The following is a 12,876-nucleotide window of genomic DNA, read 5'->3' as shown; positions in this document are numbered from 1 at the left end:
TAAAGAAGAAATCAGTATACATACCATTTTTTTTTTTTTTTTTTTTATTTTATTTTTTTATATTTTATTTTTAAGCCGATCCCACATTGAGCTGTCAGCATTGGCTTCGCTGTGTAGGTGGGTGCAGAGGACACATCCGACAACGGAAGCTCTATAGTACATCTATGGGTGATGTTACTTCCCATTTATTTAACAGCCGTTGTCGGCCGTGTCCTCTGCAGAGCTTCCACCGCTGGAGACAGGATCAGCTTTAAAAAAAGGTATGTATGCTGATTTCTTCTTTACAGGGCTAGATAGGTTAGTGTTAGATCGTGGATGTCTGTAGATGCAGGGATTTTGGTGTTCGGCTGACTTGCACTTTAAGATGAGATCCTCTGTGAAGTTATTACTGTCTTTGCTCCGAAGGGGAGATTCAGCCCTCTCTTTGTTTTGGGGACCAATGTCATTGAAAGGGAAAGGAATGGGGAATCCAGCATTTTAAGGTTGCGGAGGGGAAATATTCACTTGGGGACAAGTGTCTAGTGCAGGCCATACATGATGCAATTTTCTTTCCTGCAACCACTGGTTGCAGGTAAGAAAATCATTTTATTCCCCCATCAACACAATCCGTGTTTAACGGGGGGAATTCTCTCCCGTGGAGCCATTGTATTCTCTCGGTGGGGAGGGGGGCGAAGGGAGCCATCCCTGTGGGGAGAACACAGTGATTATTGCTAGTGGCTATAGCTGCTGTAAAATCTGTCATGCTGGTTATACCCAAGTTGATTGTTGGAGGGGCTTCATGTGCAGCGGAACTTAAAAATAAAGAAACCAGTGCTTTATAGGTGGACTTGACCTCACAATATACTTAAAGTGAAACTCCACCCAAAAGGGGAAGTTCTGCTTTAAGGACTCCTCTTGCACAATTGGCACTTTTGAGGAGCGGGGGGGGGGGGGGGGGGGGGAAGCAGGTACCTGAGTTTGACAATTATCTGCTCCCACTTCACTTCCGAACGGAAGTTTTCCTCCCTCCATCCCCCCTGCAGTCTCCTGTGAAACTTGCAGGTCCTAGAAGACTGTATCCACCAATCCGGCAGGATGTGCCGCATGACTCGCACACGCACAGTGGACACCTGGCTGTGAAGCCGCAAGCAGTCACAGCCGGGTGCCCATACGGAAGATGCCAGTGCCACCGATGGAGGACAAAGGATGAAGAGACGGCTGGGGTGAGCTCACTGCTGGACCGTGGAACAGATGAGTGGCTGTTTTTTAAAAGTCAGCAGCTACACTTTTTGTAGCTGCTGACTTTTTTTCTATTTTTTTTATAGGTGGCTGGAGCTCCTCTTTTAAGTAAATCGGGTCCAGATTTACTTCATTCAACTTGGTTTACATATCTAAACCCAAAACAAAATATTGTATACACTGCTCAAAAAAATTAAAGGAACACTTTGAGAACACATCAGATCTAAATGGTGAAAAATCTCATGCTGGATATCTATACTGATATGGACTGGGTAATGTGTTAGGAACGTAAGGATGCCACATTGATGGAAATGAAAATTATCAACCTACAGAGGGTTGAATTCAAAGACACCCCAAAAATCAAAGTGAAGAAATAAAGCAGCACGCCTGTCTATTTTGCTGAAATTTCATTGCAGTAGCTCAAATTGGTACTCAGTAGTTTGTATGCCCCCCACGTGCTTGTATACATGCCTGACAAAGTCGGGGCATGCTCCTTTTTGAGACAATAGATGGGGTATTTCCTCCCAGATCTGAACCAGGGCATCACTGAGCTCCTCCTGCAACCTTGTGGTGTCAGATGGACCACAACATAATGTCCCTGAGGTGTTCTATTGGATTTAGGTCAGGCAAGCATGGGGGCCATTCAACAGTATCAATTCCTTCATCCTCCAGGAACTGGCTGCATACTCTTGCCACAGAGGCCGGGCATTGTCTTGCACCAGAGGAACCCAGGACCCACTGCACCAGCGTAGGATATGACAATGGGTCCAAAAATTTCAGCCCAATACCTAATGGCAGTCAGGGTGCCGTTGTCTAGCCTATAGAAGCATGTGCGTCCCTCCATGGATATGCCTTCCCAGACCATCACTGACCCACCACCAAACAGGTCATGCTGAACAATGTTACAGGCAGCATAACGTTCTCCAGGCCCTTTCACGTCTGTCACATGTGCCTAGGGTGAATCTGCTCTCATCTGTGAAAAGCAAAGGGGGCCAGTGGCGGACCTGCCAATTCTGGTGTTCAATGGGAAATGCCAATCGAGCTCCACGGTGCCGGGCAATGAGCATAGGGCCTACTAGAGGACGTTGGGCCCTCAGGCCACCCTCATGAAGTGTGTTTTCTGATTGTTTGGTCAGAGACATTCACACCAGTGGCCTGCTGGAGGTCATTTTGTTGGGCTCTGGCAGTACTCCATTCTATTGCTCCTTGCGCAAAAGAGAAGATGCCTGTCCTGCTGATGAGTTAAGGACCATATTTGGCCCTGTCCAACTCTCCAAGAGTAACTGCCTGTGTCCTGGTTTCTCCTCTATGTGCTTGAGACTGTGCTGGGAGACACAGCAAACCTTCTGGCAATAGCCGGTATTGATGTGCCATCCTGGAGGAGTTGGAATGCCTGTGCAACCTCTATATGGTCCAGATATCGCCTCATGCTACCAGTAGTGACACTGACCATAGCTAAATGCAGAACTAGTGAAAAACAGTCAGGAAAAAAGAGTAGGGAAAAAATGTCAGTGCCCTTCACCTGTAAAACCATTCTGTTTTGGAGGTTGTCTCATTGTTGCTTACCTAGTGCACCTGTTGTTAATTTCATTACCACCAAAGCAGCTGAAACTGATTAACAACCCCCTCTGCTACCTAACTGACCAGATCAATATCCCAGGAGTTTAATTGACTTGCTGCTGTACTCTGACTAAAAAGTTTTCCTTTAATTTTTTGGAGCAGTGTATATTGCAACTTACCGGCCCTTAAATGTGGGGTCTGCATTAGTTTTTTTTTTTTTCTTCATCTAGTGATCCTGCTACTAACAAACTTCCCATCCCTTCATGTCTATACTCATTTCTCCACTGTGTCTATGGAGGCAGCCATGGTTGTCACACAGGCTGTACTTACAAAGATGTCTATCCTCTTTCCTCTCCATTTCATGGTAGTTATTAGTAGTTTACATTAGAAAAATAATAGTGTTCATACTGTTTGGGTCACAGGAAGCGGTAAGGACACTGCATTTCTGGCAAGATCAACAGGTATTTTCTGTACTTTCTGAAAATATTCTTAAAGTAGAACTATAGGCAAACATTTTTTTCTTTTCGCTTCATTTTGAATAGAGCAAGGGAGGATTATAACTAGAGATGCACCAAAATTTAGGCCACCGAAACATATTGGCTGCAAATGGTGTTATCTGCATTTTGCTGATAAGAGAAAAAGGTGCTTATGGATTGTTTTTCATAGGTCATGTGACTCAAACACTGCATCACAAATACACCAAGCAGGATTTTTAGCACCACAACAGAAGCACAATGGACCAGTGTGAAGACATACAACAAATTTAAATTGATTAATTTTTCTTGAGCTTTTCTTGCGCTAAAGGTGCCAATAATGGCTGACCATAAATTCATATGCATTTAAATTCATATTATTTAAAAAGTTAAATATAATATATGTAAAAAATATAAATATATTTTTAAAAACTGTCATTTTCAGTTTTCAACCAAGTGCTTCCCGCATTTTCGATTTCAGTTTTGGCACCAAAATTTCCATTCGGTGCACCTCTAGTTATAACCCCTATCAGATTTGTTTTCACCATCTGTGTCCCATTGTGGAGGTTTCTCTTCACTTCCTGTCCCATAGACGAACAGGATTGGAGTGGTAATCCCTGCAAATTAAGGGAATTCCATGAAGACCCCTAGGTCACCAGAACTAGTGTCACCATTCCATTGGAAGATTACTTTTGTTGGGACAACCCATAATCTGGATTTTCTTTTACTTTCAATGATAATAGTAAACAGGACAAATAGAGGGGGTGAATCACCTGAACAGGGGCACAGACCACAATAAAAAAGGACAGGTAATCTAATCCCTTTACTCTCTATCCAAAACTTTAAAAAAAAAATAATAATAATTTTGCCTTCAGTTATACTGTAACATGAGATATGAAAACTAATACAGCCACCAATTCTAAAGACTGGTGAGCTAAAATATATTACATTTTTCGAGTCTTTAAAAATAAAAAACTGCCATTAGCTTCCCTTTGTAAAAAGATACTCCTCTATCTAGTCCATGTATCCTACCTTCCCTTCATTGCAGTGCCGTAGACTCTGGCTAAATCTCCAGCATTCGGCATTGCCAGGAGTGCCGGATGCCTCTGTCCCCCACCACATTCTATGGTTCCATTATTCAATCCCTACCTCTCTAGGACACAGCAGTGATGTAGGGATTGGAGGATGGAACCACCGCATATAACGGGACAGAGTCTTCTGACACTCCTGGAAGTCTTGAATTCTGAAGAGTTTTATGAAGGCTGTAGCACTGAAAGGTAGGACACGCAGAGAAGTGAGTCTAAACCAGGGATCTCCAAACTACGGCCCTCCAGCTGTTGTGGAACTACACGTCCCATGAGGCATTGTAAGACTCTGACATTCATAGATATGACTAGGAATGATGGGAATTGTAGTTCCTGAACAACTGGAGGGCCATAGTTTGGAGACCCCTGGTCTAAACGTTCTTCTATGGCAGGGACCTGCTATTTAGAATTTTTCTACAGACTTGATAAGGTCACTTTTAGTAAAGCAAGCCCAATAATGATTAAAAAAATGTATTAATGCTACAGCTATTTTCTATATGTCTTCAATGTGTCTGTTAGAAAGTTAGACGTGCAAAAAAATGTACAATAAGGGTGTCGATAGTCCAACAGTCAAAGTTCAAGTGTCTATTGTGTAATCCCTATAGCAGTTCTCCATAGTTTACCTGTATGCCACCTCTTGCTAATAAGGTGAGCTATGCTATATAAAAAAAAAAAAGAGGAACACATGCATAGAATTCCATGTGATTAAGCCGGCTGTTATGTATACATACGGTTTTAGCCATCATTGTAACCCACAGATGTACTGTCAAACAAGGAAGATCAGGTTACTTGCTGAAAGGTGCACTGAACAAGAGGTGGGGCCTCTAAAGTAATTATTAACATGAGATCATTTGACTTATAGTATGATAGTAGATTTTCCCTTGCATGCTTCTCTCTCTGTCCACGGCACATCATGCCATGCAGACAGACAGCAAACCTGTCCGTAAACTTTCTTCATGCATAGTACAGCACAGGCGCCGCAACACATGGCCAGGAAAACTGACGGTCAGGTTCCAAGATCAGGTAAACTAAGACTCCATGTGTTTTATTTAACAGTGGACGGGTATGTGACAGGTTAAGACTTGGACGTTGATGATCTGTTTTCATGACAAATGTATATGGCTGTGATAGCAATAGAAGAGTAATAAAGCCTAATACTAAAATTTTAATTAAAAACGTCTACTGTATGTCAGTGGTATGTGCTATTCTTCTGGCAATTTGTCAGCTTCATTAGAATTACAGTATTGTAAGTTATCTCGAAATACAGTGCCAGCTTTAATGTCATGGGTGAGATGGAAAACATCTCATCAATCTAATATATTCAATGTGCAGGGCTTACACAATTAGTAAATACAAGGGCTCTTCAAAAAGTTCCCCCACTTTTTAAAAATGATTTATTATATATATATATATATATATATATATATATAATTTATTGAAGACGCTCTCGTAAAATAAAACGGCACCAAATAGGTTTAAAGCTAGCCATAGATCTGTAAAATGTCATTCTTGTTAGAGAATTCCATCTCCCCATCATTGAGTCAGCTTATTTCATTAAAAAGCCTTTAAAATTTCGTAGAGATGCTACTTGAATCCCAGATTTATTAAACAGGTTTATTTTGTGCCAAGAACATGCACATTATAATAATAATATGTACAATTTTTTTGGGGAATGAAAGCCAAATTTACAGTTCGCATTTAGTTTTGTATTTGAAAAAAATTCTATACAGCTCCTTCAAATTTTCTCTTCACTTTGGTTAAAAATGTTAATCATTTTGACTCCACTAACAATTAGAAAATCAAACAACATTCAAAAAAAAAAAAACAAATTTTGGCTTAAGTGCCCTTGCTTATAATTTAATCATAATAATTTAAGGTTTGTAGATTCTGGTGTTCAGAATGTATTTGATGTAATTGCGCTTGGCGATTAATCAGAACAGCCAACCATTTGGATAAAATCGGTCACTGATACTTCCTTTATGGGTTGCCATTGTTAAACAATGGTCCTAGTAATGCATACCACATAAAGCCTTCTGTTTGCTAAATCTAAATGAAATTATTTTTTTTTTATTTCAGTGTATTGAGGAATTTAGCAAGTTAAAGGCAATGCGTTTTTATTTAAGTTATTAGTAATATGTATATAAGCAAGAAAGCAAGCAAGGGCTATATTCTGAGACATAAAGTTGAGCACTGTCCGTGCACTAATGTCTACCTTCACACATAAAGTGAAGCTGCATTTGAGAGGAGCAAAACGCACAAACCATCACAAGTGTGTTACCTAAGGTGAGCCCAAAGAAATGTCCAATGCTGGTTCCGAAGGACTGGTGGTTTGCCATGCTCTGCAGAGGGCATCTTTGTTCTGAACTACATGTTCACATATAGACCCATATGATGTGCACGGAGGTAAGTAGAGAGCTGTGTCACAAGTTGTGTACATCTCAAACATCCTCTTTTGGGTGCTGTTACTTGTTCAGTTACAGTTTTCCAGTATTGCCAGATTCCAGTTATTCTTCATTGGTGCCCATACCAGTGTAACTACAATTGCTTTCTTTTTTAATATAATGAGGAATGCCTTTCACTTCTATGTTCTGTAGTTTTAGTTATCAACTGGTCATGTACAAGACCTTGGATAGATGTAGCCCAAACACTTGAGGAAACCTCTCACACTATGGAACATAAACACCATTATATTGTCTAGTGCAGTGGTCTCCAAACTGTGGCACATGGGCTGGATGTGGTCCTTTGCTTGCCTTTACCTGACCCTTGAGGCAACGTTCCTCCCACCCATATGAGGCACCATTCCTCCCACTGACACCAACATTGTGGCACTATTTCTTCCTAGGACACCACCAATGGGGCACTATTCCTCCCACTGATAACAATGATGAGGCATATTTCTCCCACTTTAAACCAATGATGGGGCACAATTCCTGCCACTGACACTGGATTCAATTTGGCTGGTTCAGCAGGGACTGGCCAAATGTCAATCCATTTATGGGCAGGGAGAACCAGCCTGTCAGAATTTCCCTGCTTAATCATTGTCGCCGGCTATAGCCTGCAACGCTGATCAGTGTATTCCGATGGCAGGAAAGTCTCAATAGCTCAGCAGAGAGGATTCCCTCATCCACGTTGAATGTGTGGATTAGCAATGCAATCTCAATAATTGTAAGTTTCTTTCTTTACTTCATATCGTCTTGCAACTGCACAGTTTCAGACATGCACATGTCCATCAAGCTGCATGTGCATGTCCCAAACTGTGCAGTCGCTTGCATGTATATGCATGAAGATATGAAGTAAAGAAAGAAACTTACGATTATTGAGATTGCATCTCCAATTTTTTGAAGAATTTCTGGTGGAAACAGAGTGCCACATCAGATGTAATCCTTTGAAAAGAAACCGGTCACACAGCAGAGGTGTCCCAACTTAAAATGATATATATATATATATATATATATATATATATATATATATATATATATATATATATATATATATATATATATATATATATATAGCTAGAGCGACCCCACAACAGCGCTTGTTCTTTTGTTACTTACATAAGCAGCCCATAGAGGTGTCTTTTTTCCCATTCAGCAAGCGGGTTGAAAAAAAAAAAATGTGTGTGTATATATATATATATATATATATATATATATATATTTTTTTTTTTTTCAACCCGCTTGCTGAATGGGAAAAAAGACACCTCTATGGGCTGCTTATGTAAGTAACAAAAGAACAAGCGCTGTTGTGGGGTCTCTCATATATATATATATATATATATATATATATAATTTTAAGTTGGGACACCTCTGCTGTGTGATCGGTTTCTTTTCAAAGGATTACATCTGATGTGGCACTCCTCTGTTTCCACCAGAAATTCTTCAAACAATGGGAGATGCAATCTCAATAATCGTAAGTTTCTTTCTTTACTTCATATCTTCATGCATATACATGCAAGCGACTGCACAGTTTGGGACATGCACATGCAGCTTGATGGACATGTGCATGTCTGAAACTGTGCAGTTGCAAGACGATATGAAGTAAAGAAAGAAACTTACAATTATTGAGATTGCATCTCCAATTTTTTACATATATATGCATTATAAAACCTTTTTTTGACCAGAATTTTGACTTGTGTTGAAGATGTTCTAAAGGTTTTTATATGAATCTGCCCTAGCCAAGCACAATGCAGAATCTACCCTTCATCCAGAAATGATGAGTGTCCTATTCAGTTGTGTGTTTAGGAGAGAAGATTATTGGTATCTGAGATTTAAAGTTTTTGTAATCAAGATATTGTTGTTATATTAGGCTCCATGGACATTAGCTTAAGGCTACATTCACATCTTGGCGTTGCTATTTACAGGCGTTTTTTCAGGCGTTTTTGTGCAGGCGTTTTTAGGTTGACTAGTAACCAATGGAAAAAAATAAAAACGCCTGTAATCTGCCCAAAAAGAAGCTCCTGTACTTTTTTGGGCGTTTTGCTTAAAACTTCAAACCGCTCAGATGTGAACAGGGGCCATTGAAATGAATAGGATTTGTCTTGTTGGGTGTTTTTTGAGCTGATCCTAGAGCAGAAAAACTCCCCAAAAATGCCCCAAAATGCCTACATGTGAACTTAGCCTAAAGGCCCGTACACACGTACCGATCGTCGGCATACAAACGTCGGTGGACGAAGGATCTGCCGATTGTACGCGTGTTAGTATGGTGCCTTCCGACAGATGTCTGCGCACAATCCGCGGACAAAAGTCTTTCGTGCAAACATGAAAATATTTGTATGCCGACACCAGAACGGACGATTGTTCGCCTGTCAGTACAGAATTCGGCCGACAGACCGCAGATTTGCAAGACTGGGCATGCTCAGAAAATAGAAAACACAGGGAAAGTTAACCATTACATGACATCACTTCTGCAGTCGGCGGACAAAATTCTTGTGCTGTCCTTGTGCTGTCTTTGCACTTTTCAGCAGACACCGACATCCCGGGGAGAAAAGAGGAACATTTGTAAGCCGACCATCGGTACGTGTGTACGGGGCTTAAGGCTCCGTTCACATGTAGGCGTTTTGGGGCGTTTTTGGGGAGTTTTTCTGCTCTAGGATCAGCTCTCAAAACGCCCAACAAGACCAATCCTGTTCATTTCAATGGCCCCTGTTTACATCTGAGCATTTTGACGCTGTGAGCAAAACGCCCAACGCTCAGAAAAGTACATGAGCTTCTTTTTGGGCAGATTACAAGCGTTTTCCATTGGTCTCTATTCAATCTAAAAACGCCTGTAAATCGCAGTAAAAATTGCGGTAAAAAACACGCGAAAACGATACGCTCAGGTGTGAATGTAGCCATAAAAACACTCATAGGAGCAGATATTGAGCATATTTTTTTTCTGTTTGTTGATCAAATGGTAGTACTCTGTCCATGCACTTTATTTTAGTCTACAAGTGTTTTTGTGAAGCTTCAGCTTCTATCTAGGAGAAGGAAAAAAAACTTTTTTATTTATTTTTTTCTGTCAGGTGGAGGCTACTGGCCAGTAAATAGCTGGTTGTTCAGGAGCGGGCCGGCAAGTTTGCCACCTCATCTTTAACAATGGATAACTCATTTGCTGTCAGAGGGGTTCCCAGCTGACAGCTGAATGTAAACAAAGGAATTGCTGGCACTTAAAACTTGAGGGGAAAAAAAAAACGCATGGAGGGTCCCCTCCAACCCATACCAGGCCCTTCAGGTCTAGTATGTATTTAAGGGGATCCCCATGCCAAAAAACATTTTTGTTCCGGCATGTTTCTGGCGTGTTTTATTTATTTTTTTGCTAGTGTTCATGGAGCCCAATGTGCATTTTACATACTTTTTTTTTTTTTTTTTTTTTTTTTCTCTATTTTGTAGCATTTTATAAATTTAGGTAATACACCCTAAACTGTATTTTGGGTGGCTAATCTTGGCAGTGGCGATATTATACATTTTATGTATTTGTGGATTAGGTTTTTTTATCTTGTCTAACCTAATGACAGTGGCTTTTTAAGAAAAAGGTCAGGAACAGGTAGATTTGATATTTCATTAAGAGCAGGTATTCTTTGAGGAATTTGGTATTCTTAATTAGGAATGAGGGTTGCTGCCAGGTTAGGGAGCTCAAAGTAAAAGCTATTTTGCAGAGAGCCATAAAATGGCACATGTGCTTTTATGAATGTAGACAATCATGTGACTCATGTAATAGATAACACGCAGTTATTGAAAGGAAGCCTTCAATTACATGTGAAACATTTCATTGTGAACCTTTTACAAGGGCCCAGTTTACCAGGAAAGCATGTAATTATATTATATTATATCTTTTCTTCCGTTTCTGCCCCATTCTACGTATGGAGGTTTGCGAAGATAGGTCCAGACTTGAACTGATTTTTGGTTGGGGTCTTTAGTCACTTGGTACCACGATATTCTAGCAGAGAATTCAGCAAGGAATGTGTGACACTTGTGTGCGATGGGAAAAAAAGGAGCAGGAAAGTTCCTGAGGAATTAAAATGTCTACATTAACTAGGATTAAAGCAATGAATATGTTGGATAAAGTTTTTTTTTTTTTTTTTCCCCCTGAGTCAATCTCTACATTTTGTAGTTTTTAGTAACAATTGATTAGGGATTCAGAAATCACACAATCAGTTTTAAAAATGTGCATGTCTGCATCCTCCAAATGACACAGATTGGCAGTCGAGCAAGTCTTTTAAGATTCCTTTGTATGCTTCTAGTATTTTAACATACTCTCTTCCCATAAAGACTGAACCTTCAGTCTAGCCTTTTTGTCACATCAGAATACTATACTTCCTACAAGAGGTGTGGACACCGCTTACCATTACACATAAAATATTTTTATCCTGCAGACGACACACCCATGCTTCCACATTCTGCAGGCAGCAGTGTATACAAAATCAAAGGAACTTCTGTCATAGAAAAATAAAGGAAATACCAGATGTGCTCGGTCCCATACCTATCTTGCCACAAGGATTCCTGCTCATCAGCCTCCAGCCGAGGTCACATGATCTCTCTGTTTGTGAACTATTACTGCAGGGAAGTCTCTCTTCTTTGAATTATTGATATAGGAGAAAAAGAAAACTGCCCGTAGATAATTAAATATGGATACATATATATAATTATAGACTACATATATAATAATACACACACTATTTGTAAGAATTTATTTATTTATTTATTTATTTTAATGAACCCCCACAAAGTTTTTATCTTTGAATGTAATGTGTGTGTGTATATAGGCATACCTCTATTGTTTCTAAATGCTTTTACCAATAATATCTGACTTTCCTAATGTTCACCCACAGGTAGGCTTGCTTCTGGTTCCTGCACTGTGTTCTACATATTTAGAAAAAGGATAGTCGAGTAACTATAGTCTCTTGGGATGTTCTGATTGGTCATAGCAGACCCCTGTAGTCTCTGGAGATCGTCTGATTGGTCATAGCAGACCCCTGTAGTCTCTTGGGATGTTCTAATTGGTCATAGCAGACCCCTGTAGCCTCTGGAGATTGTCTGATTGGTCATAGCAGACCCCTGTAGTCTCTGGAGATGATCTAATTGGTCATAGCAGACCCCTGTAGTCTCTGGAGATTATCTAATTGGTCATAGCAGACCCCTGTAGTCTCTTGGGATGTTCTAATTGGTCATAGCAGACCCCTGTAGCCTCTGGAGATTGTCTGGTTGGTCATAGCAGACCCCTGTAGTCTCTGGAGATGATCTAATTGGTCATAGCAGACCCCTGTAGTCTCTGGAGATTATCTAATTGGTCATAGCAGACCCCTGTAGTCTCTGGAGATTATCTAATTGGTCATAGCAGACCCCTGTAGTCTCTGGAGATGATCTAATTGGTCATAGCAGACCCCTGTAGTCTCTGGAGATGATCTAATTGGTCATAGCAGACCCCTGTAGTCTCTGGAGATTATCTAATTGGTCATAGCAGACCCCTGTAGTCTCTGGAGATTATCTAATTGGTCATAGCAGACCCCTGTAGCCTCTGGAGATTGTCTGATTGGTCATAGCAGACCCCTGTAGTCTCTTGGGATGTTCTTATTGGTCATAGCAGACCCCTGTAGCCTCTGGAGATTGTCTGGTTGGTCATAGCAGACCCCTGTAGTCTCTTGGGATGTTCTGATTGGTCATAGCAGACCCTTGTAGTCTCTGGAGATTATCTAATTGGTCATAGCAGACCCCTGTAGTCTCTGGAGATTATCTAATTGGTCATAGCAGACCCCTGTAGTCTCTGGAGATGATCTAATTGGTCATAGCAGACCCCTGTAGTCTCTGGAGATTATCTAATTGGTCATAGCAGACCCCTGTAGTCTCTGGAGATTATCTAATTGGTCATAGCAGACCCCTGTAGTCTCTGGAGATTATCTAATTGGTCATAGCAGACCCCTGTAGCCTCTGGAGATTGTCTGATTGGTCATAGCAGACCCCTGTAGTCTCTTGGGATGTTCTTATTGGTCATAGCAGACCCCTGTAGCCTCTGGAGATTGTCTGGTTGGTCATAGCAGACCCCTGTAGTCTCTTGGGATGTTC

General features: G+C 40.7%; 1 protein-coding gene across 3 annotated transcripts in view; it reads left to right on the top strand.

Annotated features, from left to right (window-relative positions):
• The window catches only part of TJP2 (tight junction protein 2), a 186,385-nt gene that overhangs the window by 87,569 nt on the left and 85,940 nt on the right, over nucleotides 1-12,876 (top strand). Inside the window, exon 1 of one of the 3 annotated variants that reach the window (XM_082243992.1) lies at nucleotides 5,282-5,359. The exons of the other annotated variants lie outside the window; for them this stretch is intronic. The gene's annotated coding sequence lies outside the window, so the exon portion shown is untranslated. Of the gene's footprint in view, nucleotides 1-5,281; nucleotides 5,360-12,876 lie in introns of those variants that run through there. 3 annotated transcript variants of the gene reach the window in all.

Source organism: Pelophylax lessonae (assembly GCF_965119305.1).
Source record: "Pelophylax lessonae genome assembly, chromosome: 1".
Lineage (NCBI taxonomy): Eukaryota > Metazoa > Chordata > Amphibia > Anura > Ranidae > Pelophylax > Pelophylax lessonae.
Note: the sequence above shows the minus strand (reverse complement) of the source record. Positions and strands in the feature narration are given on the sequence as shown.